We start from the raw sequence: 24,477 nt of genomic DNA, 5'->3' as shown, positions 1-24,477 counted from the left end.
TCCATGTTGTGGCTACTGTAAATAGAGCTGCAATGAATATTTTGGTACATAACTCTTTTTGAATTATGGTTTTCTCAGGGTATATGCCCAGTAGTGGGATTGCTGGGTCATATGGTAGTTCTGTTTTTAGTTTTTTTAAGGAACCTCCATACTGTTCTCCATAGTGGCTGTATCAATTTACATTCCCACCAACAGTGTATGAAGGTTCCCTTTTCTCCACACCCTCTCCAGCATTTATAGTTTGTAAATTTTTTGATGATGGCCATTCTGACTGGTGTGAGGTGATACCTCATTGTAGTTTTGATTTGCATTTCTCTAATGATTAGTGATGTTGAGCATTCTTTCATGTGTTTGTTGGCAATCTGTATATCTTCTTTGGAGTAATGTCTATTTATGTCTTCTGCCCATTTTCGGATTGGGTTGTTCATTTTTTTGATATTGAGCTGCTTGTAAATTTTGGAGATTAATCCTTTGTCAGTTGCTTCATTTGCAAATATTTTCTCCCATTCTGAGGGTTGTCTTTTCGTCTTGTTTATGGTTTCCTTTGCTGTGCAAAAGCTTTTCAGTTTCATTAGGTCCCATTTGTTTATTTGTGTTTTTATTTCCATTTCTCTAGGAGGTGGATCAAAAAGGATCTTGCTGTGATTTATGTCATAGAGTGTTCTGCCTATGTTTTCCTCGAAGAGTTTGATAGTGTCTGGCCTTACATTTAGGTCTTTAAGCCATTTTGAGTTTATTTTTGTGTATGGTGTTAGGGAGTGTTCTAATTTCATTCTTTTACATGTAGCTGTCCAGTTTTCCCAGCACCACTTATTGAAGAGGCTGTCTTTTCTCCACTGCATATTCTTGCCTCCTTTATCAAAGATAAGGTGACCGTATGTGCGTAGGTTTATCTCTGGGCTTTCTATCGTGTTCCATTTATCTATATTTCTGTTTTTGTGCCAGTACCATACTGTCTTGATTACTGTAGTTTTGTAGTATAGTCTGAAGTCAGGGAGCCTGATTCCTCCAGCTCCGTTGTTCTTTCTCAAGATTGCTTTGGCTATTCGGGGTCTTTTGTGTTTCCATACAAATTGTGAACTTTTTTGTTCTAGTTCTGTGAAAAATGCCATTGGTAGTTTGATAGGGATTGCATTGAATCTGTCGATTGCTTTGGGTAGTATAGTCATTTTCACAATGTTGATTCTTCCAATCCAAGAACATGGTATATCTCTCCGTCTAATTGTATCATCTTTAAGTTCTTTCAATAGTGTCTTATAATTTTCTGCATACAGGTCTTTTGTCTCCTTAGGTAGGTTTATTCCTAGGTATTTTATCCTTTTCGTTGCAGTGGTCAATGGGAGTGTTTTCTTAACTTCACTTTCAGATTTTTCATCATTAGTGTATAGGAATGCAAGAGATATCTGTGCATTAATTTTGTAACCTGCTTCTTTACCAAATTCATTGATTAGCTCTAGCAGTTTTCTGGTAGCATCTTTAGGATTCTCTATGTATAGTATCATGTCATCTGCAAACAGTGACAGCTTTACTTCTTCTTTTCCAATTTGGATTCCTTTTATTTGTTTTTCTTCTCTGATTGCTGTGGCTAAAACTTCCAAAACTATGTTGAATAATAGTGGTGAGAGTGGGCAACCTTGTCTTGTTCCTGATCTTAGTGGAAATGGTTTCAGTTTTTCACCATTGAGGACGATGTTGGCTGTGGGTTTGTCATATATGGCCTTTATTATGTTGAGGAAAATTCCCTCTATGCTTACTTTCTGGAGGGTTTTTATGGGTGTTGAATTTTGTTGAAAGCTTTCTCTGCATCGATTGAGGTGATCATATGGTTTTTCTCCTTCAATTTGTTAATATGGTGTATCACATTGATTGATTTGCGTATATTGAAGAATCCTTGCATTCCCGGGATAAACCCCACTTGATCATGGTGTATGATCCTTTTAATGTGCTGTTGGATTCTGTTTGCTAGTATTTTGTTGAGGAGTTTTGCATCTATGTTCATCAGTGATATTGGTCTGTAGTTTTCTTTTTTTGTGACATCTTTGTCTGGTTTTGGTATCAGGGTGATGGTGTCCTCGTAGAATGAGTTTGGGAGTGTTCCTCTCTCTGCTATATTTTGGAAGAGTTTGAGAAGGATAGGTGTTAGCTCTTCTCTAAATGTTTGGTAGCATTCGCCTGTGAAGCCATCTGGTCCTGGGCTTTTGTTTGTTGGAAGATTTTTAATCACAGTTTCAATTTCAGTGCTTGTGATTGGTCTGTTCATATTTTCTATTTCTTCCTGGTTCAGTCTCGGAAGGTTGTGCATTTCTAAGAATGTGTCCATTTCTTCCAGGTTGTCCATTTTATTGGCATATAGTTGCTTGTAGTAATCTCTAATGATCCTTTGTATTTCTGCAGTGTTTGTTGTTACTTCTCCTTATTCATTTCTAATTTTATTGATCTGAGTCTCTCCTTTTTTTTCTTGATGAGTCTGGCTAATGGTTTATCAATTTTGTTTATCTTGTCAAAGAACCAGCTTTTAGTGTTATTGATCTTTGCTATCATTTCCTTCATTTCTGATCTGATCTTTATGACTTCTTTCCTTCTGCTAACTTTGGGGTTTTTTTGTTCTTCTTTCTCTAATTGCTTTAGGTGTAAGTTTAGGTTGTTTATTTGAGATGTTTCTTGTTTCTTGAGGTAGGCTTGTATTGCTATAAACTTCCCTCTTAGAACTGCTTTTGCTGCATCCCATAGGTTTTGGGTCATCATGTTTTCATTGTCATTTGTTTCTAGGTATTTTTTGATTTCCTCTTTGATTTCTTCAGTGATCTCTTGGTTATTAAGTAGTGTATTGCTTAGCCTCCATGTGTTTGTATTTTTTACAGATTTTTACCTGTAGTTGATATCTAGTCTCATAGTGTTGTGGTCAGAAAAGAAACTTGATACAATTTCAATTTTCTTAAGTTTACCAAGGCTTGATTTGTGACCCAAGATATGATCTATCCTGGAGAATGTTCCATGAGCACTTGAGAAGAAAGTGTATTCTGTTGTTTTTGGATGGAATGTCCTATAAATATCAATTAAGTCCATCTTGTTTAATGTATCATTTAACGCTTGTGTTTCCTTATTTATTTTCATTTTGGATGATCTGTCCATTGGTGAAAGTGGGATGGGTGTTAAAGTCCCCTACTATGATTGTGTTACTGTCGATTTCCCCTTTTATGGCTGTTAGTATTTGCCTATGTATTGAGGTACTCCTATATTGGGTGCATAAATATTTACAATTGTTATATCTTCTTCTTGGATTCATCCCTTGATCATTATGTAGTGTCCTTCTTTGTCTCTTATAATAGTCTTTACTTTAAAGTCTATTTTGTCTGATATGAGAATTGCTACTCCAGCTTTCTTTTGATTTCCATTTGCATGGAATATCTATTTCCATCCCCTCACTTTCAGTCTGTATGTGTCCCTAGGTCTGAAGTGGGTCTCTTATAGGCAGCATATATATGGGTCTTGTTTTTGTATCCATTCAGCCTGTCTGTGTCTTTTGGTTGGACCATTTAATCCATTTACATTTAAGGTAATTATCATTATGTATGTTCCTATTACCATTTTCTTAATTTTTTGGGGTGTTTTATTGTAGGTCTTTTCCTTCTCTTGTTTTTCCTGCTAGAGAAGTTCCTTTAGCATTTGTTGTAAAGCTGGTTTGGTTGTGCTGAATTCTCTTAACTTTTGCTTGTCTGTAAAGGTTTTAATTTCTCTGTCAAATCAGAATGAGATCCTTGCAGTGTAGAGTAACCTTCGTTGTAGGTTTTTCCCTTTCATCACTTTAAATATGTCCTGCCACTCCCTTCTGGCTTTCAGAGTCTCTGCTGAAAGATCAGCTGTTAACCTTATGGGGATTCCCTTGTATGTTATTTGTTTTTCCTTTGCTGCTTTTAATATTTGTTCTTTGTATTTAATTTTTGATAGTTTGATTAATATGTGTCTTGGCGTGTTTCTCCTTGGATTTATCCTGTATGGGACTCTCTGTGCTTCCTGGACTTAACTATTTCCTTTCCCATATTAGGGAAGTTTTCAACTATGATCTCTTCACATGTTTTCTGAGTCCCTTTCTTTTTCTCTTCTTCTTCTGGGACTCCTATAATTCGAATGTTGGTGCATTTAATGTTGTGTCAGAGGTCTCTGAGACTGTCCTCAATTCTTTTCATTCTTTTTTCTTTATTCTGCTCTTCCACTATTTTGTCTTCCAGGTCACTTATCCGTTCTTGTGCCTCAGTTATTCTGCTCTTGATCCCTTCTAGAGAATTTTTAATTTCATTTATTGTGTTGTTCATGATTGTTTGTTTGCTCTTTAGTTCTTTTAGGTCCTTGTTAAACATTTCTTGTATTTTCTCCATTCTATTTCCAAGATTTTGGATCATCTTTACTATCATTATTCTGAATTCTTTTTCAGGTAGACTGCCTATTTCCTCTTCATTTGTTAGGTCTGGTGGGTTTTTACCTTGCTCCTTCATCTGCTGTGTGTTTCTCTGTCTTCTCATTTTGCTTAACTTACTGTGTTTGGGGTCTCCTTTTCGCAGGCTGCAGGTTCATAGTTTCCGTTGTTTTTGGTGTCTGTCCCCAGTGGCTAAGGTTTGTTCAGTGGGTTGTGTAAGCTTCCTGGTGGAGGGGACTAGTGCCTGTGTTCTGGTGGATGAGGCTGTATCTTGTCTTTCTGGTGGGCAGGTCCACGTCCACTGGTATGTTTTGGGGTGTCTGTGACCTTATTATTATTTTAGGCAGCCTCTGTGCTAATGGGTGCGGTTTTGTTCCTTTCTTGCTAGTTGTTTGGTATAGGGTGTCCAGCACTGTAGCTTGCTGGTCACTGAGTGGAGCTGGGTCTTGGAGTTGAGATGGAGATCTCTGGGAGATTTTCACCATTTGATATTACGTGGAGCTTGGAGGTGTGTGGTGGACCAATGTCCTGAACTTGGCTCTCCCACGTCAGAGGCACAGCCCTGATGCCTGGCTGGAGCACCAAGAGCCTCTCATCCACATGGCTCAGAATAAAAGGGAGAAAGAAAGAAAGAAAGGAAGAAAGAAAAAGATAAACTAAAGTAAACTAAACTAAGATTAAAAAGTTATTAAAATAAAAACAAAAAATAATTATTAAAAATTTTTTTAAAGTAATTAAAAAAAAAAGAATGAAAGAAGAGAACAACCAAACTAAAAAACAAATCCACCAATGATAACAAGTGCTGAAAACTATACTAAAAAAAAAACAAAAAACAAAAAACGGACAGACAGAACACTAGGACAAATGATAAAAGCAAAGCTATATAGACAAAATCACACAGAAGCATACACATACACACTCACTGAAAGAGAAAAAGGGAAAAAATATATATATATCGTTGCTCCCAAAGTCCACCTCCTCAATTTGGGATGATTCGTTGTCTGTTCAGGTATTCCACAGTTGCAGGGCACATAAAGTTGTTTGTGGAGCTTTAATCCGCTGCTTCTGAGGCTGCTGGGAGAGATTTTCCTTTCTCTTCTTTGCACAGCTGCCGGGGTTCAGCTTTGGATTTGGCCCCGCCTCTGCATGTAGGTCGCCTGAGGGTGTCTGTTCTTCGCTCAGACAGGACGGGGTTAAAGGAGCAGCTGATTCGGGGGCTCTGGCTCACTCAGGCCGGGGGGAGGGAGGGGTACGGATGCGGGGCGAGCCTGCGGCGGCAGAGGCCGGCGTGACGTTGCACCAGCCTGAGGCGCGCCGTGGGTTCTCCCAGGGAAGTTGTCCCTGGATCACGGGAGCCTGGCCGTGGCGGGCTGCACAGGCTCCCAGGAGGGCAGGTGTGGATAGTGACCTGTGCTTGCACACAGGCTTCTTGGTGGCTGCAGCAGCAGCCTTAGCGTCCCATGCCCGTCTCTGGAGTCTGCGCTGATAGCAGTGGCTCGCGCCCGTCTCTGGAGCTCCTTTATGCGGCGCTCTGAATCCCCTCTCCTCGCGCACCAGGAAACAAAGAGGCAAGAAAAAGTCTCTTGCCTCTTCGGCAGCTCCAGACCTTTTCCCGGACTCCCTCCCGGCTAGCTGTGGTGCACTAGCCCCTTCAGGCTGTGTTCACGCAGCCAACCCCAGTCCTCTCCCTAGGATCCGACCGAAGCCCGAGCCTCAGCTCCCAGCCCCCGCCCGCCCCGGCGGGTGAGCAGACAAGCCTCTCGGGCTGGTGAGTGCTGCTCGGCACCGCTCCTCCGTGCGGGAATCTCTCCGCTTTGCCCTCCGCACCCCTGTGGCTGCGCTCTCCTCCGTGGCTCCGAAGCTTCCCCCCTTCCGCCACCCGCAGTCTCCGCCCACGAAGGGCCTTCCTAGTGTGTGGAAACCTTTCCTCCTTCACAGCTCCCTCCCACTGGTGCAGGTCCCATCCCTATTCTTTTGTCTCTGTTATTTCTTTTTTCTTTTTGCCCTACCCAGGTACGTGGGGAGTTTCTTGCCTTTTGGGAGGTCTGAGGTCTTCTGCCACCGTTCAGTAGGTGTTCTGTAGGAGTTGTTCCGCATGTTGATGTATTTCTGATGTATTTGTGGGGAGGAAGGTGATCTCCACGTCTTACTCTTCCGCCATCTTGAAGCTTCTCTCCTTATGCTCTTTTGATGAACACTTGAACTAATAGGCCATGAGCCCTTGTGGGGCAAGAATCACGTTCAGTTTTGTCCACTCAGTACTTAACATCGTGCTCAGCACAGGGGAGTGATGGACTAAATGATTGCCAGCTGAATAAGGGAATGGATGGATGGATGAAAGAATGAATAAAAAAATAGATCTAGTCCTCTGTGTCTAACATTGAGGCCAAGGAGCTCTAATGAGTTTATGTGAAGTGCCAGGTGGTAGCCAATGCTAGGATACAAGTGCTTTCCCTCAGGCGTGGTATGATCTGGCGGAGAGTAGCATCCTCACTGTACATATGGTAATCCAAGTTATCCACTGGTGGTAGAAAGGGCTGAGAGAAAGCCAGGAAGAGAAGTGGGAACTAATTTGTAGATGATCATGTTTGGTCCAGGACAAAGTGTGGTCTGAGGGCAGTGTACCTAGGGAGAAAAAGGGGAGCCAGTGGACAGGAGAGTTTTGTTAAATGTGTGAATATAGAGGTTCCATATCATTGCTTTGTTGGGAAGAGCAGTTATATTTTCATAGCAGTTGCGATTCAGTTCATTAAATACTTAATTTGATTGTGTACTCAGCAAGGGCAGGGAATTAGAGGGATGCAAAGAGCTGATAGTGTTAACAGATTGATCCTTTGGGAAATTTCAATCTTATAGAGAAATAAAACATAGAAATCCGAGCTATGTTTTAAGACCCATATCAATCACTGTGTCTTCCATGAAATCCTCCCCAATGAAGACAAAATCTATGAAATTATTTTTGTGCAGTTGGAAACTTAATTTTATTTCATCTTATAGTATTTAGTGATTGCTTGCTACATGGGTATGAGTTTTATTTACCCCTCCAGATTAAATATTTGAGGTCAGGGACCATGCCTTACTTAATGGAATGATGAATATGCCAGGTTACTAGAATAATGTTACATGATTCCTGAAGTCTCTAACAATCGGTATCTGACAAACACATATGATATAAACAGTGGAATCTTTGGATTACTTGTCCTAACACTGAAGAAGTATACCTTAATACTGGTTTAAAGCAGTCCAATTTATAAAACAAGTTTATATGTATTATTCATATTAATTTCATGAGGATCTGGAGTGTACACATTAATAATATATTTTAGAAATAAAAGATTGTCCATTTTTAGAGAAATGTTTTTCAAAGGTGTCAGTCTATCTCAACAAGTTTTTTATGGTTTTCAGTACATTTCTTCCTTATGTCTTTAATATTGTTTCTAAATTCTTAAGTTCTACTTGTCAATAATACCAAGTGATTCTCTCTTCTACTGGGTTATCCAGATTTTGCCATCCTGGAAGACATTGAAATTTAATTTTTTTTCTGTTGTCTGAGTGCTTATTTTGGACTTGGAAGAAATGTCTGTGGATTCTTTTTTTTTTTAAGCAGAAGGGATGTTTGAGAGTGTAGTCCTGAGTATCTGGATGTACATTCATTCTGCTGTTAATTGAGTTGCTGTTCTGCTAATGTCTACTGACAGCCTCTCATTGATATTTACAGTTCTCTCTTATAGGAAGGTGAGATGTTACAAGCTTAAGGTGATGGGCTTAAACTTGGATTTCCTGCCCTCCTCCCCCCATAGATGGTAAAGAAAGCAAAACAAGAAACTAAGAGTTGATTCTGAAAATCGATAAAGAATTATTCTTTGTAATTTAATTCTAAAGCATTATATTATATTAAAGCATATTGTTTATACTTTATTATTAATTATTTGTACATGTAGAAACATGAGGTTCTGTAAGGGCTTATCACCTTCCTGGGTGTTAGACCCATGATGGGATTTTGTTTAGTTAGAGTTTTATTGCCCACAGCAGTTGTTTTCTTTACAGCCATTTAAGAAATCATATAATTTAAACTTGCTTACTAGATAACTAAGTTATACATTGAATGGAGTGCTGTATTAGGAGATTCTAATATTTATAGATTAGGAATCATTTGTTTGAACTGTAAGCTATGCATGCAAATATTGTGGATAAAAAGAATCATTTAAGCATTTGAAAAATCAGGTGTGACCAGATGAAGTTGTGGTTATAAAGTGTATTTGACTAGGACTTGACTTTTTGTTAAAAATAAGATGAATTTGAAGCACATTTTTCTAATGATAATCCCAAATGATTTCACTTCCTTTTTAGATTTTTGTACCTTTCACAATGTGTAAGACATACCTGTCTTCACTGTTAGTCAGCAAAATTTTTGAGGAAATAAAAGAAAAAGAAACATTGTATACAGAGTTGATAACTAGTTTAAATATAACTAAAGGAAGTACTTTATATCAGCTGGGAGTTTATTGATCAATGCAGTATTTTTAATTAAAAAAATCATGACCCCAATAATGTTGTCTACTTGAATTGAATTTGAAGCAAAATGTATAATTTGTTAGATATCTTTTCCATGTAAATATCCACCGGAATATTTTAAATTGAGAAACTTATTTATATTTATATTTAAATATTTAAATATATTTAAATGTTTATATTTAAATAGATCTCTCTCTGTGCATACTAGAGAAGTAGTTGTTTTGGATGACACGAATACTCTTTGCATATGTTTATCCCTTCACTCATTCACAGATACATGTAAATACCCTTGTTAAAGAGATTCTTTTTTTAGGGGGGCGGCTGTGCCAGGCAGCTTGTGGGATCTTAGTTCCCCAACCAGGGATCGAACCCAGGCCCTGGGCAGTGAGAGCACAGAGTCCTAACCACTGGATGCCAGGGAATTCCAGAGAGAGATTCTTTTTCTAATGTAAACATTGACACTAGGTGCTGGTGATACAGTGATACCAAGTTTCAAATGAGAGTCTATTGGTTCCAAAACCCACATCCTTTCACTCTAACAAGGATGGCAGATAGGTTTGTTCACTTGTGGAGCAAGTGAATACAAAATCTATTATGTACCAAGATCTGTTTTTCTGTAGTGTCCATAGGGTAATCCCCAGTATAATACTGAGTTTGGATTGTATTCTGAACTGGTACAGAGCTTCCTCTGGGGAGAGGAGGTTTGGAAGCAGGTTACCAGCTTACTCTTTTGGTGGATCATGTGTGAGTCAGGCATTTGTAAGTTTATACAGTATGTTAATATAGAATAATCATGCCATCATGTAATCACATAATTCACCCATCAAATTTTTATTGGACTTTTGTGTGTCAGGTTAACCCCCCTTCCCCACTGCCCCTGCCCAATGATCTTAACCTCTATCATCAAGGATCTTAAAAAGGCTAAATAGAGATAATTAGGGATGTGATGACCAAAAGCCACTTTAAAGTTAACAAACATAAATTATTTATTTATTTATTTTTATACATCTTTATTGGTGTAATTGCTTCACAATGTTGTTAGTTTCTGCCATACAATAAAGTGAATCAGCTGTATGCACACACATATCCCCATATCCCCTCCCTCTTTTTTTTCTTTAAATTTATTTTATTTTGTTTTTTTGGCTACGTTGCGTCTTCGTTGCTGCGCAGGGGCTTTCTCTGGTTGCAGCAAGTAGGGGCTACTCCTCGTTGCAGTGCACAGTCTTCTCATTATGGTGGTTTCTCTTGTCGCGGAGCACAGGCTCTAGGCGCGCAGGCTTCAGTAGTTGTGGCACACACGGGCTCAGTAGTTGTGGCTCGTGGGCTCTAGAGCGCAGGCTCAGTAGTTGTCGCGCACGGGCTTAGTTGCTCCACGGCATGTGGGATCTTCCCAGACCAGGGCTTGAACCTGTGTCCCCTGCATTGGCAGGCAGATTCTTAACCACTGTGCCACCAGGGAAGTCCCTCCTCTCCCTCTTGAGCCTCTTTCCCACGCTCCCTATCCCACCCCTCTAGGTGGTCACAAAGCACCAAGCTGATCTCACCATGCTATGCAACAGCTTCCCACCAGCCATCTATTTTACATTTTGTAGTGTATGTATGTTAATGTTACTCTCTCACTACGTCCCAGCCTCCCCTTACCCCCTGTGTCCTCCAGTCTGTTCTCAGCATCTGCGTCTTTATTCCTGCCCTACCACTAGGTTCTTCAGTACCATTTTTCTAGATTCCATATGTATGCATTAGCATACGGTATTTGTTTTTCTCCTTCTAACTTACTTCACTCTGTATGACAGATTCTGGGTCCATCCACCTCACTACAAATAACTCAATTTTGTTCCTTTTTTTTATGGCTGAGTAATATTCCATTGTATATATGTGCCACATCTTCTTTATCCATTCGTCTGTTGATGGACACTTAGGTTGTTTCCACATCCTGGCTATTGTAAATAGTGCTGCATTGTGGTACATGACTCTTTTTGAATTATGGTTTTCTCAGGGTATATGTCCAGTAGTGAGATTGCTGGGTCATATGCTAGGTCTATTTTTAGTTTTTTAAGGAACCTCCATACTGTTCTCCATAGTGGCTGTATCAATTTACATTCCCACCAACAGTGCAGGAGGGTTCCCTTTTCTCCACACCCTCTCCAACATTTATTGTTTCTGGAGTTTTTGATGATGGCCATTCTGAAGCTTAACAAATATCTGATGACCAAAAGCATGTTTAAACTTAACAAACATTAGCCAGCAGTTTCTGATTATAAGTGGCTATTGTTTTCTTTTAGTGTTTGGATTGTATGAAAAAAACAATTTTGCGGAGTGGTAGAATTTTGATAGGAAATGAAATCACAAGTTGTAGGAACATGGCAAAATAACCATTCCCATACCCCACAGCCTCCTCACAAATTTTGCCTGTAAAAACTCTTCCCTGAAAACCATCGGGGAGTTTGGGCTTTTTGAGCATGAGCTGCCCATTCTCCTTGCTTGGCCCTTGCAATAAACATTTCTGCGCTCCAAACTCCTATGTTTTGGTTTGTTTGGCCTCAATGTGTGTTGGACACATGAACTTGAGTGTGACCACAGGGGTTGGCAAATTGGTCTTTCCTTTTGAAAACTAGAAACAAAAGGCGGAAGCTGGAAGACACCTCTTTTTATTAGCTCCAGGGTGTGTTAGCTTGCCACAAAGATTTGACTCGCCTTTGAGAGGTCTAGAATTTGGCATATGCTTCAGCCACTGGATGTAAAACACAGACAAAACAGAGGAGGGGAGCTAACGGGCAGAGGGACGGTCTCAGCCAGTGTCCTGCCCGCCCACGTTGTTGATGGAGGGAGCCGGAGATGAAGTTGGCCTCTGTTTCTGCAGGACCTGAAAAGTAATTTCATTCATGTCCTGGAGTGAATCAGATTCCCTGCCTTGAATTCAGGAAGCTCACAAAATCAAGGAGTAACACCAGAGTGCTGATTTGTTAACTGACGCTGAAAAATGCTGGGTCACCTGGGCTGGATTTTGCAGTTGCCCGGCTGTAGTCTTGGTGAGCCACGTTACTTACTCGTTCATCAAACAGTATTTCTAGGCTCTTGGGGTACAGTGTGAACAGGACAAGTGTTCTAGAGTGTTCTGAGAGGGAGGCAGGGTGAGGGAGCAGATGCAGGCAGAAATAAAGAATGGGAAAACTATCAGATAACGGATGAGCGATGATGTACAGAAGGTGACAGTGGGAAGCTGTGACAGCGAGTGGCCGGCTTGCTGGCTTACATGGGCTGGCATCCCGAAACCTTGCTGACTGTTCAGCCAAAGGGCGCTTGATGAGCTTGGAATCAAGGACCCACCCCATGACTCCCTGCCTTTTTGACAGACATAAGCTTTTTGTAGTTATGCTCGTAAATGAGATCTAGTTCAGGCCAGAGCTCTCCAAGTTGATTTTGCTTATCTTTGTTTACAATTTTGTTTCTGCTACTTTCTTATTTATTTATTTTTATTATTTTATTTTTTAATTGAAGTGTAGTTGATTTACAATATCATGTTTCAGGTGTATAGCACAGTGATTCAGTTATACATATATATATATTTTATCTCTCTATATATCTCTGTATATCTATTCTTCTTCAGATTCTCTTCCCTTTTAGGTTATTACAAAACATTGAGTAGAGTTCCCTGTGCTATACAGTAGGTTCTTGTTGGTTATCTATTTTATATATAATAGTGTGTATATGTTATGCTAACCCTCAAAAGGCAATCCCCTTCCTTTTTTTCCAGAATCATTGGGGCTCTCTCTAGCTCCTGTCCATACCCCATGTGCCTGCTATGATGTATTTAAAATCATGAAATAAGCCGGCCCCATGTGGGAATATATTTCAGAGAAATATTTGCAGTGTTCGTGCTTTTAGGCCTCATGTTATTTATTATTCATTTTGTTTTTTACGCCTGGAATGAGAGTGCTGATGGAGAAGGCAGAAGAGGCAGGTGAAGTGGTGGATGGTTGAAAAATCAGTAACAGGAAAGAAATGAAACTGATTTTCAGGAGAAAAGCTTAAGTATTTTTGACAAATTCATGTGCAAATTTCTGCTGAACTCATAAGGGATGAAATTTCTTAAAAAGGATCATAATCTCCTTGCTTTATCTGAAAGCACTGGAGAAACAGATGGGTGAATTACAAATTTTTGAGACTGTCAAAAATTGGGCCCTGGCTTTCATAAGGTTGGGGTAAATTATGAACTGCCTATCCCCAGATTATATAATGTTCTTGAATTTATTTTAAATATTTTTTCATCTATTATTAAAAGTTCAAAATAAATAGTGTGAGGATGATCTTAGTGCTGCACCCACCACGGTGCCATGGGCATTCGGCCAAATTGAACCTGGGGATGTTGCTTTTTTTTTTTTTTTAATAAATCTATTTTATTTATTTATTTATTTTATTTTTGGCTGTATTGGGTCTTCGTTGCTGCGTGCGGGCTTTCTCTAGTTCCCGTGAGCGGGGGCTACTCTTCGTTGCGGTGCCCGGGCTTCTCATTGCGGTGGCTTCTCTTGTTGCGGAGCACGGGCTCTAGGGCACATGGGCTTCAGTAGTTGTGGCGCACAGGCTTAGTTGCTCTGCAGCATGTGAGATCTTCGCGGACCAGGGCTTGAACCCGTGTCCCCTGCCTTGGCAGACGTGTTCTTAACCACTGTGCCACCAGGGAAGTCCTGGAATTTTGCTTCTTAAGGATAGTTTCCCATCATCTGACATAGAACACCTGGGGTTTTGCCAGCTTCCCTCGCTTCTCTGATACTATTTGTGAGCAGTCTCCTGAACGTAATATTAGGCAACACCAGCAATAAAACAGATGCTTTCTGCATGAATGTTTTTGGAGGCAGAAAGATGAGCCAATTAAACATTTTGTTTCCTGATACATATGTAACATTTGTACACATGGATGATCTTTTTGAAATTTGTGATTTGCTACTGTTGACAGTGATATTTAGACTGAAGTCTCTCGGGGCTGGAGCCCAGATTTTTAAATTATTTGGAAAAAGTTTTTTAGTAAGTGAAATTAGCCCTATATTTTAAAATGAATGAATGTAACAGTTCACTGTTGAAAAGCAGGTGAAATCTACTGCATATTTTATTTATTCTTTAGACATGTTACATGATTGAGTCATGTCATGAGTATTTAAGAAAACAAAATAATTCTCTGACACACCTAAATTTCATGTTGGCAGTTGGACACCATAGAGCATTTGCAATTCTAGTTACAAATTGTACTGCCATCCAGAAGGTCTCATTGAGCTCAGGGCATTTGCTGCCTCCTATACCAGTTTTGAGGAAATAAAAACATCTGGGTGTACTTGTTAGGTTCTAGGGTTTCAGGTTCAATCTCTGTACAGCACGACCTAACAAGAAAATCAGTAGTCACCGGAGAGTATGCTTGGCATAAATTACATGAGATAAATGTTTTTGTTTGGGTTTGAACAAAAACTAAAGCAACAAATACACTAACCAACAGAACCCACGTCTTCACTGCGGATTGGCTGTTAACACTTAGCATTCTAAGATCGTCTCCCACATGCTATCACCAAAGCTTCTTTATTTGATTTCCAAAGATGTGCTGTGTTGAATATTTGATGAAACAGACTGCAGATGTCTGCAGTGGTGTTTTTGGTGAATCCCTGCTCACAGCTGAGAAGTCTCTCCTCTTGGAGATTTCCAGGGGTTGGTTCTCAATCTGGAGAACAGAGGAGAGAAGCGTGATTATTCCTATCAGTGGGTAGGCACAAGAATGATACGTGAATGCTCAGAATTTCCTACCTTCCAATAAAAAATCCACATACAGTTAGAGTAGTGGTCCTCACATCAAATGGTAGTGGTCCAGCTTTTCTTAGAGGAACAAAGACTGTTCAGCAGTTTGTCTCCAGGGAGGGCAATTTTGCTGAGTAATATCTGTGGCCATGATGGTGAGGACATTCTTTTGTTTGCTGTAACTTTTTGACTTGATGAGTATGATAGTATGAGCATTCCTGCTTATAAGGCAGAGAGTAAGCAAGGCAGTCTGTCATTAGTAGTTTTCTCTAAATTAAGGAATCAGTGTGGTTCTCTGATGTCTGGTTGCATGTCAGGAGCCCATAGGTGAAAGCTGTGATTCTAAGTCTAGGCTGACTTTCCTTTTCTTAAAACAAAAAACCAAACAACAATAACAACCCCTTCTTTTCCTGGATACCCACCCAGCCAAAGGGAAACGGATTTATTGGGGTACTGATGTCAGGAGACCAGTAGTCCTGGGGGTTAGGGCAGGCTGGAACCTACAGCTGTCACAGTGTGTCTTAGAAATGGCCTGGATCTCACTCCATTCCCCTATAAATGTTCTATGTAGATCCTACGTGGGGTTGGTAGGCTTGGCCAGCTTCCAGTAAAGAGACTGTTAGCCCCATTCTGTGCCAGTAATGGCCTTCTCTTCCTGGGCGTTACTTGTTAGAAGTTTTGTTAGGGACGAAGCTTTAAGAATAATGCGTTTGGGCTTCCCTGGTGGCACAGTGGTTAAGAATCTGCCTGCCAATGCAGGGGACGTGAGTTTGAGCCCTGGTCCGGGAAGATCCCACATGCTGCGGAGCAACTAAGCCCGTGCGCCACAACTACTGAGCCTGCATTCTACAGCCCGCAAGCCACAACTACTGAGCCCACGCGCCTAGAGCCTGTGCTCCGCAACAAAGAGAAGCCGCTGCAACGAGAAGCCTGTGCACCGCAAGGAAGAGTAGCCCCCGCTCGCTGCAACTAGAGAAAGCCTGCGCGCAGCAACGAAGACCCAACGCAGCCAAAAATAAACAAATAAAGTAAATTTATAGATAAAAAAGAAAAGAATAATGGGTTTGATCTGTGTGCAGAGGAGAGACTGGCTTAGGAACTTCATAGCTGCATTTTTGACATCCTGTTTTTCCTGGAGGTCAGTTATTTGAGGGTTAGGAACTTTGGTGTCATCTGTCTTCTGGAACCCCTGCCTGTTAAAGGTAGAGTCTGTTATTTCTTAAGAGACTGATGATCAAGTTGATAGATTGCCAAGACTTCTGCTCATCTTTGCCATGTCTTCTCCAGCCCTCTCTGAGAGGGTCGTCCGTGCCTTTGGAGAATGGAGGTGAAAAAATGTGTACCATATAATACTTGAATTATAGTTTGGGGGGAAGTTTAAGGATGGGGGTAATTAAAATGTTTTAGATTTCAACGATCTCTTTCTGCTAGTGTTTTATGCCACCGCGAAGCACAGCAGAACTGTCTGCCATCAGATGTGCCCTACTTTCAGATGTTAAATGCTCTATACCAGCTATAGATTTAATTTAGTGGTCAGAAGCAGTTTTGGCTTTTGATCTTTTAGGATGTTGATCTAACTGTGCTAGGAATATTTAAGTCTATACTCTTAATTTCATCCGCATGGGGTGTATGGCATCGGAAACAATTTGGTTATTGATATTTCTGTTTTTGTTTTATTCTTTGTAGCCAACCAAAAAGAACGGAATTAAATGTTTCATTTGAGATATCTTATCCTATGACTTCTTTCCTTCATCTTTGGGTTTTCCATAATAATAGGAAACTTTGAGTACCTTTGGTATGCCACGGTTATTTCTTTTTTTCTTTTGATAGTGACCAAATGAGATGTGTGTGATTGCATCAAATATTAAATTGTTACTAAATTGTAGTTAGTGTGAACATGCATTCATCATTTCTAAATGTCATCTAATTATTTAGAAATTACTTTCCCCCCCAAACACCAAAATATCATTTTGTTGTTGTCTTGGCTTATGGTATGAATAGGCTGCTGTGTGTAATTGCCTTTTTGCTAGGTGAAATATGCTTCTAAATTCTTGCCCTGTTTTAAAAATAAATATGACTGGAATTTTACCTTCACATTTGTAAGTGTATAACATAATTGGAATATTTTAAGCAAAACATGATAAAGCAAGCAGATCTGCTTAGAGCCCTAGAAATAATTGTACCATTTGTACCTAAGTAGGTTTTTATCGTATGGATAATTCATATACTGTAGGCATGATATGTTGTTTAGTGAAAATTCTAAGAATGAGAAACACTTAAACTCCTACCTTTTATGAACTGTTAGACAGCACATAAAAGTTCATATCTAAAAATTCCTGTAAAATTAACTGTTTAACATTGATTTAGCTATAGTTTGGACCTCTCCCCCCCTCCCCTTCATTTCATTTCTTGAGTGCTTATTGTGTAAAGTCATTATTCTAGGTGCTGGGGATTCAGTGGTGAACAAAATAAACATCCTCCTCTCGTGAAATGTACCTTGGAAGATGGCGAGATTCTGACAATAAGCAAAATAAGCGAGGTGATGGCAGACAGGGATATTGTTCTGAAGAAGAAAACAACCACACAGCAATGGGAAAGAGAGTAAGAGGGAGGGCATTTTAGGCAGGTTCGGTCTGATTATTCTTCTGTGGATGTGGTGCTTGGGTCGAGTCATGAATGATGAAGAGGAGCCAGCTCTGGAAAGAGCTAGAGGAAGAGCCTTCCATGCAGAGAAGCAGCCAGTGCCAGGCTCTTAGGCAGGGGAAGCTGGGCAGGTTGGAGGGCATCGTGGCAGGAGTACAGCCAGCATGTAGAGCGGAGGGAGGTGGGAGACGCAGGGTTCAGATGAGGACTTGAACTCTCGTAACACCTGGAGCAGTGACTCTCTTCCGTCTCAGCCCGGTGGTCCAAGGGTGCCAGTGACTCACAGAAGCTGGCGGACTAATTATAAAATGAGACCAAAGAGAAACAAGATGGTAGTTATTTGAAGTAAAGGTTTCATTTCATTTCACGCTCATCACAAGCCTGTGTTTTAAATGTTTACAATAAATGTTTGTCAAAGTGCTTTGTAAGGATACAAGGAGTAATTAGCAAATAAAAGAGGTTGTTATCCTACAAATATAGAAAATATTTCAAAAAAGCATTGAGGAAGGTACCTATGACTTATGGTCAGATGTTGAACTGTGTTATAGAGCTGGATGAAGATACAGCTGATGCAAAACACAGAACCTGCCTTAAAAGTCATTCTAGGAACCAGAATAGGTGTAGATATTACGTGTATGTGTACTTGTAGCAGTAGGTGCAGGTGTACACGTAGAAGCAGGTATAGGTATATTTGTAGATACCCGATTAGGTGTAGGTGTAGGCGTACGTGTAGGTGTAGGAGGAGCAGGTGTAGGAGCAGTACAGGTGTACACGTAGAAGTAGGTATAGGTATACGTATAGGTACAGGAGCAGGTGTAGGTGTAGGCGTACGTGTAGGTATAGGAGGAGCAGGTGTAGGAGCAGTACAGGTGTACACGTAGAAGTAGGTATAGGTATACGTATAGGTACAGAAGCAGGTGTAGGTGTAGGCGTGCGTATAGGTATAGGTGTAAGAAGGTGGGTGTAGGAGCAGGAGTGGGATCTGGTGTAGGAGGAGGAGAAGTATGTGTATGCAAGACACCTGTGGTTGTAATCTGTGTTCTAAGTAGTTCTAGGATTTCTTAGAGGTTTCTGAAGGGTATTGGTTATGGTAAAAAGAGAGAGGCCAAATGGGTGGACTTTTCTTGAAAATAGGTCCTCCCATTAAAAAAGTTTTAAAATATAGTGCTTTAAAATGTCAATTACAATATGTAATTGTATATATGGAATGAATATGTGGAATGAAGCACTTGCCAAACGAGTGAACCCATCATCAAGTCTATGGGGGGAGAGGCCTTTCCGGTTTTAACCCTTCTGGCCACACTGTTAAAACCCCCCCCTGTTGGTGACTACCTGCAGAGAAAATACAGCAGTGATATTAATATCTGGATCAGGATGCCTGTGATTTATATTATCTCACTTCCATATACTCATTTTCTTACTAGGTTTTAGAAACCTTTGCAGCTCAGTGCATTAGGTAATCTGCCTGTTGATATATTGGCTATTAACTATTGCACTATCAAGATATTATCAGTAATTCTCTAGGGACAAGCAAAAATCTCCGAGACGCCTCTGGAAGCTGTTATTCAAAAACCTGCTTTCATCAGAGTTTCTCTGATTATGCAGTGCAGTGATTTAGAAAAAGGCTGCAGTAGATTCCTCTGCACTTGCCTCGTTGCTCCAGATTTCTGTGTTCACAATGAGTGATGAACTTATGCTTCCCAAACAGGTGGACGATCAGAGAGCTCTGTGCAAACACAACTAGACTGTTAGCTGGAATGTCAACGCTTTGACTCAGGAGTTTCTCTGCTTTGCACCCAAAAGGTTAAAAGCACTTTTCATTCTTGTCCCCATCGTGTTTCCTGAACCAGGCTCTCTTTGCCTTGACATCAGTGTCTGCTAAGCAGCAACTTGGCTTGGCTGTGCCCTTGAACGTGTGCAGACCTTTGAGAAGAGAGTAGCAAGTTCATCAGTCTGGCTTAAATGGTCTCCATTCTCACCACTTCTATTTGGGCGTAATTAAATCACTATTTCATTCTTCCCATCACAGAGCTCTTATTCCTCTTTAACCAAGTTCTTAATGTACGGTCATAAAAGATAAATTTCATCAGTAGGTCCTCTCCCTAGACTTTGAATTTTGTTTGCTCTTGGGTGGGTGAAGCTCCTTACGCTTCCCAGGTATGGATTCAGACAGACTAACTTTTTATGCATGATTTTTCATTTCCTGTGTAGGCATTAGAAAATTGGCCAGACGCATTAAAAGAGTTTGACCTTCCATGGTAAAAGGTTAGTGTACTTAATTTTATTTAATTTAAAAGAGGTAATTCCAAGGGTACTTGATTGTGGTATATGCATCATTAGGAGAATTAAAAATGTTTCATTTTTCTTCATTCACTCTAGTTTAATATTTAAACAAGGTATTAAATGAGTTTAGAGAGCAGTGCGTTTATAATAAATTCTGAGTGTGGCTCAGAGTTTTCCTCAAGGATTATGAGTTTTAATCTGTCCTCAGATTAGTGGCAATGTTAAAAAAAAAAAAATTGTAAACAACCAGTGTGTTCTTATTACTGTCCACTTGGCCTCCCTTTTGTGATCTGGTTTCTTGCCCAGCTCTAAGGCACCATCTTTAGTTACTGTCTCCTAGTTTCCAGCAAGGGAACAATGTGCCAACTAGTTACCACCTGTGAGGAGCATTATTACGAGGTTAGAGGTGAGATCCGGAAAATTAGTGCCACCTAGTTCATCGACCAGTGTGCAGAGGAAAAAAAAGAGATGATAATTTAAAAGATGTTCTTTCATCTTCAATACCTATTTTGTTTAAAGAGGAAAGCTGGTGCTCTAATGAGTACCACATCCTCATAAAGCCAGTAACAAAATAGAATACCTTCATGAGGAGGTGTAAAGAGAGATGTGAAAGGCAAGAAAATATTTTGAGAAATTTACCAGATTTTCTCTTGCCCTGGGATGCTTCTGGCAAAACCAGGTTTATTGCCTTATTTTCTTTAAGTTCACTGTGCGTACAGCGTTGGGATAGAAGGAACTGCCGGCATCATCTGGGTATGGATGTGACTGGGGAACCCCAAGGAGGTTCCCGAGGACCCCAGACTTTCCCCTTTTGGGGACAGTGGGTTACCTATGCCATGCCATATCCACGGAATGATGGGTGTTAGATCCTCGGTAAGGTTGTTTGCTGTGTTTAAGTACTTGGGATATCAAATGCCAGAAGGCTGCTAGTATGAGCTCTTGGCTGGTGTGCACCTGGGTAATCATATCGCCCGTTTCAGCTTCATAGTAACATGTTAAGGTTATTATTATTACTATTAAGGTATTATTTACCTGACTTTTCAGGTGAGGAAAAAGAGATGCAGAAAGATTGGAAACTAGGTGCCTTGCTGTAGCTGCTATAGATGCAACGAATGACCCTTTCACTTAGCTTCTCAGTGCATCCAGATAGCGTTAGAGGCAGCTCTGAGAATAAAAAAAAGGAAGCACCCACATAATTTACGTGTGCATCTTGCTTTTTAGCTAACTGCTTCTACTGGGCTTTGGGACTGAAGGCAATTGGTTTGAGGCCTGGCACTGTTGCTTAGTAGCTGTGTGCCTTGGGCACATTACTTAATCTGTCCAAACCTGAATCTCCTCATTTGTAAAACAGAGACAGTCATAAAATAGAATCCATCTCACTGGGTTGTGGGAGAGTTACAAGAGATATGTGTTAGTATCGTGCCTGTCAGTTTTCCATGACTGTTAGCTAGTGATACTCTGATGGTTACTTCTTTGTAAAAAAAGTATTATTTTATTGAAGTACAGCTGATTTACAATGTTGTGTTAATTTCTGCTGTACAGCACAGTGATTCAGTCATTTATATGTATATGTGTATATATATACACACACATATATATATATATACATTCTTTTTCATATTCTTTTCCATTATGGTTTATCACAGGATACTGAATATAGTTCCCTGTGCTATACAGTAGGACCTTGTTGTTTATACATTCTATATATAATAGTTTGCATCTGTGATGCAAATTGTGCACAACCATAATTGTGATGGTTACTTCTTCGAGAAGACGCACTGACCACCAGCTCAGAAGAGCTGCAGGAGAGAGTAGTGAGGTCACGTGACAGTCTTTCGCCTCAGGAGTGATCGGCCTCTTTTTCTGCATCTTAAATTTTCCACATAGATGGACTGGGAAATCCACACACTGTCAATACCTGTCTGTATCCTGTGCAAAGGCAGTTTTTATGCATGATTTTTCATTTCCTGTGTAGGCACTAGAAAATTGGCCAGACGCATTCACAGAGTTTGACCTTCCATGGTAAAAGATTAGTGTACTTAATTTTATTTAATTTAAAAGAGGTAATTCCAAGGGTACTTGATTATGGTTTTCAACATTAAGAGAATTAAAAATGTTTCATTTTTCTTCATTCACTCTAGTTTAATATTTAAACAAGGTATTAAATGAGTTTAGAGAGCAGTGCGTTTATAATAAATTCTGAGTGTGGCTCAGAGTTTTCCTCAAGGATTTTGAGTTTTAATCTGTCCTCAGATTAGTGGCAATGTTAAAAAAAAAAATTGTAAACAACCAGTGTGTTCTTGTTCCTATCCGCTTGGCCTCCCTTTTGTGATCTGGTTTCTTGCCCAGCTCCAAGGCACCATCTTTAGTTACTGTCTCCTAAACTGGGCTCCCTTAGAACTGGACTTTGACTTCAGATACTCCTACTCTCTCTAGATGATCTTTCCCATTTACGAACCTTCCCTCCTCCAGTGCCCACCTGCTGCCCGCTACCGTTAACCTCAGCCTTCACTGACCCCGGTGTCCTGTTGGAGGTCCACCGTCCTCCCCTGCGCTATGGCACCTTCCTGTGGTAGGTGCTCAAGACAGTGACTTGCAGTTGTGTATTTAGTTCTTTATTTTCCCCTTTGACCTTATCTGAAAATTTCCCATCTTGTGCTCTTTCTAGTATACCTGTTGCCTTTTCAAATAGCAGCGGAGTTGTGGCGGATATGTTTAAATCGTGCTAAGTATTTAGGAATAATTTCATAACGGGACTCTTGGACTCTGCTGTTATAAATACTCGAACAATGACCCAGGATCAGGAGTCAGTCATATTTGTAAAGGATTTCAATTACTAGTGAGGGCAAGGTGATCGATGTCACAGACTCCACATTTTAAAAAAAACAAGTCCCTGAGTTATGTAAGTTGATCAACGAAGGTTAAAAAACACTCTGTGAATAAGGTTTTCTATTTGCAGCATTTCTTAACAAACATTTTTCTCCAGATTTTAAGTGTGTTGTCATGAGTCAGCCTTTATGATTGCAAAGCCTTGGTCTTGTTAATAATGTATAACTTCCAAATGAGTCATGAGCTTATGCATAGCTTTTGAGTATGCAAATTTTATAATACTCATACTCTGAAGGCTTATATTTTTCTGTTTATTTAAAAGTGTTAGGTCTCATTTGCATTGCATTTTACAGCTATATTATGTCTTATTTATTTATTTATTTATTTATTTATTTATTTATTTATTTATGGCTGTGTTGGGTCTTCATTGCTGCGCGCGGGCTTTCTCTAGTTGTGGCGAGTGGGGGCTACTCTTCGTTGCGGAGCGCGGGCTTCTCATTGCAGTGGCTTCTTGTTGCAGAGCACGGGCGGTAGGCGCGTGGGCTTCGGTAGTTGTGGCACGAGGGCTCAGTAGTTGTGGCTCACGGGCTCTAGAGTGCAGGCTCAGTAGTCGTGGCGCATGGTCTTAGCCACTCCACAGCATGTGGGATCTTCCCGGACTAGGGCTCGAACCCGGGTCCCCTGCATTGGCAGGTGGATTCTTAACCACTGTGCCACTAAGGAAGTCCCTTATGTCCTATATAATCTCTACATGTCACATTCAATCTAGATAGTGTCCCCTGAGGGCTTTAATTATACGCTGTAGTTCTTGAATTCTTTTATGTACTTTTCAGAAATAATCTCTTCTCTTTATTTTTATTATGGTGATCTTAAAAATGGTTGCTCTGTAACCTGCTGTTATAGATGTCAGTCTTCTGGAAGAGTTTTCAGATTTATTTTCTTTTATGGCCTTTAGGACATTTTGTATTACTTTAGAGTCATGCCCATAACCCCATGTGTGATTTTTTTTCTTTCAGTGTGTGTCTCTCTGTATATACCTACATACTTATATACCCATGCTTTCATGTGCATGTGTGCATTTGTAATATGTTTGAAAATCTGTTGTGTTGCGCTTGTTTTAGTAGAGATCATTGAACCATTGATGTGGTTTATATATACCATTGTTTTGGTATATAAAGCACCATTTCTTAATCCTGTGGGCTATCTTGTATATAATTTTGAATGACTTTGAAACTACAGATATCTCTGATTGCAACCAGAGTGCCCTAAGACAGTCCAGCTAGCACAGCCTCTGTTGGGTCCCAGGTTCACCCTGCATTCCTCATTTACAGAAGAAGGACCTGTAAGAAGGTCCTTCCCTAAATTGACAGCCGTAATTTGGAAAACCCATAGCAGGCCTTCTGCTTTCCTACCCAGTAGCATTGGCATTGTCAGTGTTGGGCACATTGTAGATGTGATGGGTTAGAAAGTTAATTTTAAAATTATAATAATTTCCTATTAGCTCAGACAAATGGCCAGTGTTCTATTACTCACATTCACATTGTAAAATTTTCTCAGGTAATTTTTTCTGATTATAATTGACAATGATTCCTTCTTTACTTTAAAATACACTATCAAATATAAACATCCATGGTTATGAAATCACAAAAAATGGTCGAAAGATGATTTTATTGGGTTCTGTCACTAACTTGTATTGAGTATTGTTTGAAATAAGTACACCCTTGGTCTTGACTTGGAAATCTTGCTGATTAAAAAAAAACCCAAATGTTAGTATCACTGGTTTTGTTAGTACTACATGAGCTTTATTATTTTTATTGGCTTTCCTGAATTTGTGATCAAATTGTCAGTACTTTCTGTACCTTGGGAACTATGTGTTCTTAAAAAAAGTAAAAAATCTTTAACACTGCAGGTGTTAACATTTTGCTTGGGATCACAATGAAAATATTGACACTTTATTTGATAGAGCTGATAGAAAATCCTTCATTTGCATTTTACTACTGTGTGTCTGGTGAAGA

This window comes from Eubalaena glacialis, chromosome 1, assembly GCF_028564815.1.
Source record: "Eubalaena glacialis isolate mEubGla1 chromosome 1, mEubGla1.1.hap2.+ XY, whole genome shotgun sequence".
Lineage (NCBI taxonomy): Eukaryota > Metazoa > Chordata > Mammalia > Artiodactyla > Balaenidae > Eubalaena > Eubalaena glacialis.
Note: the sequence above shows the minus strand (reverse complement) of the source record.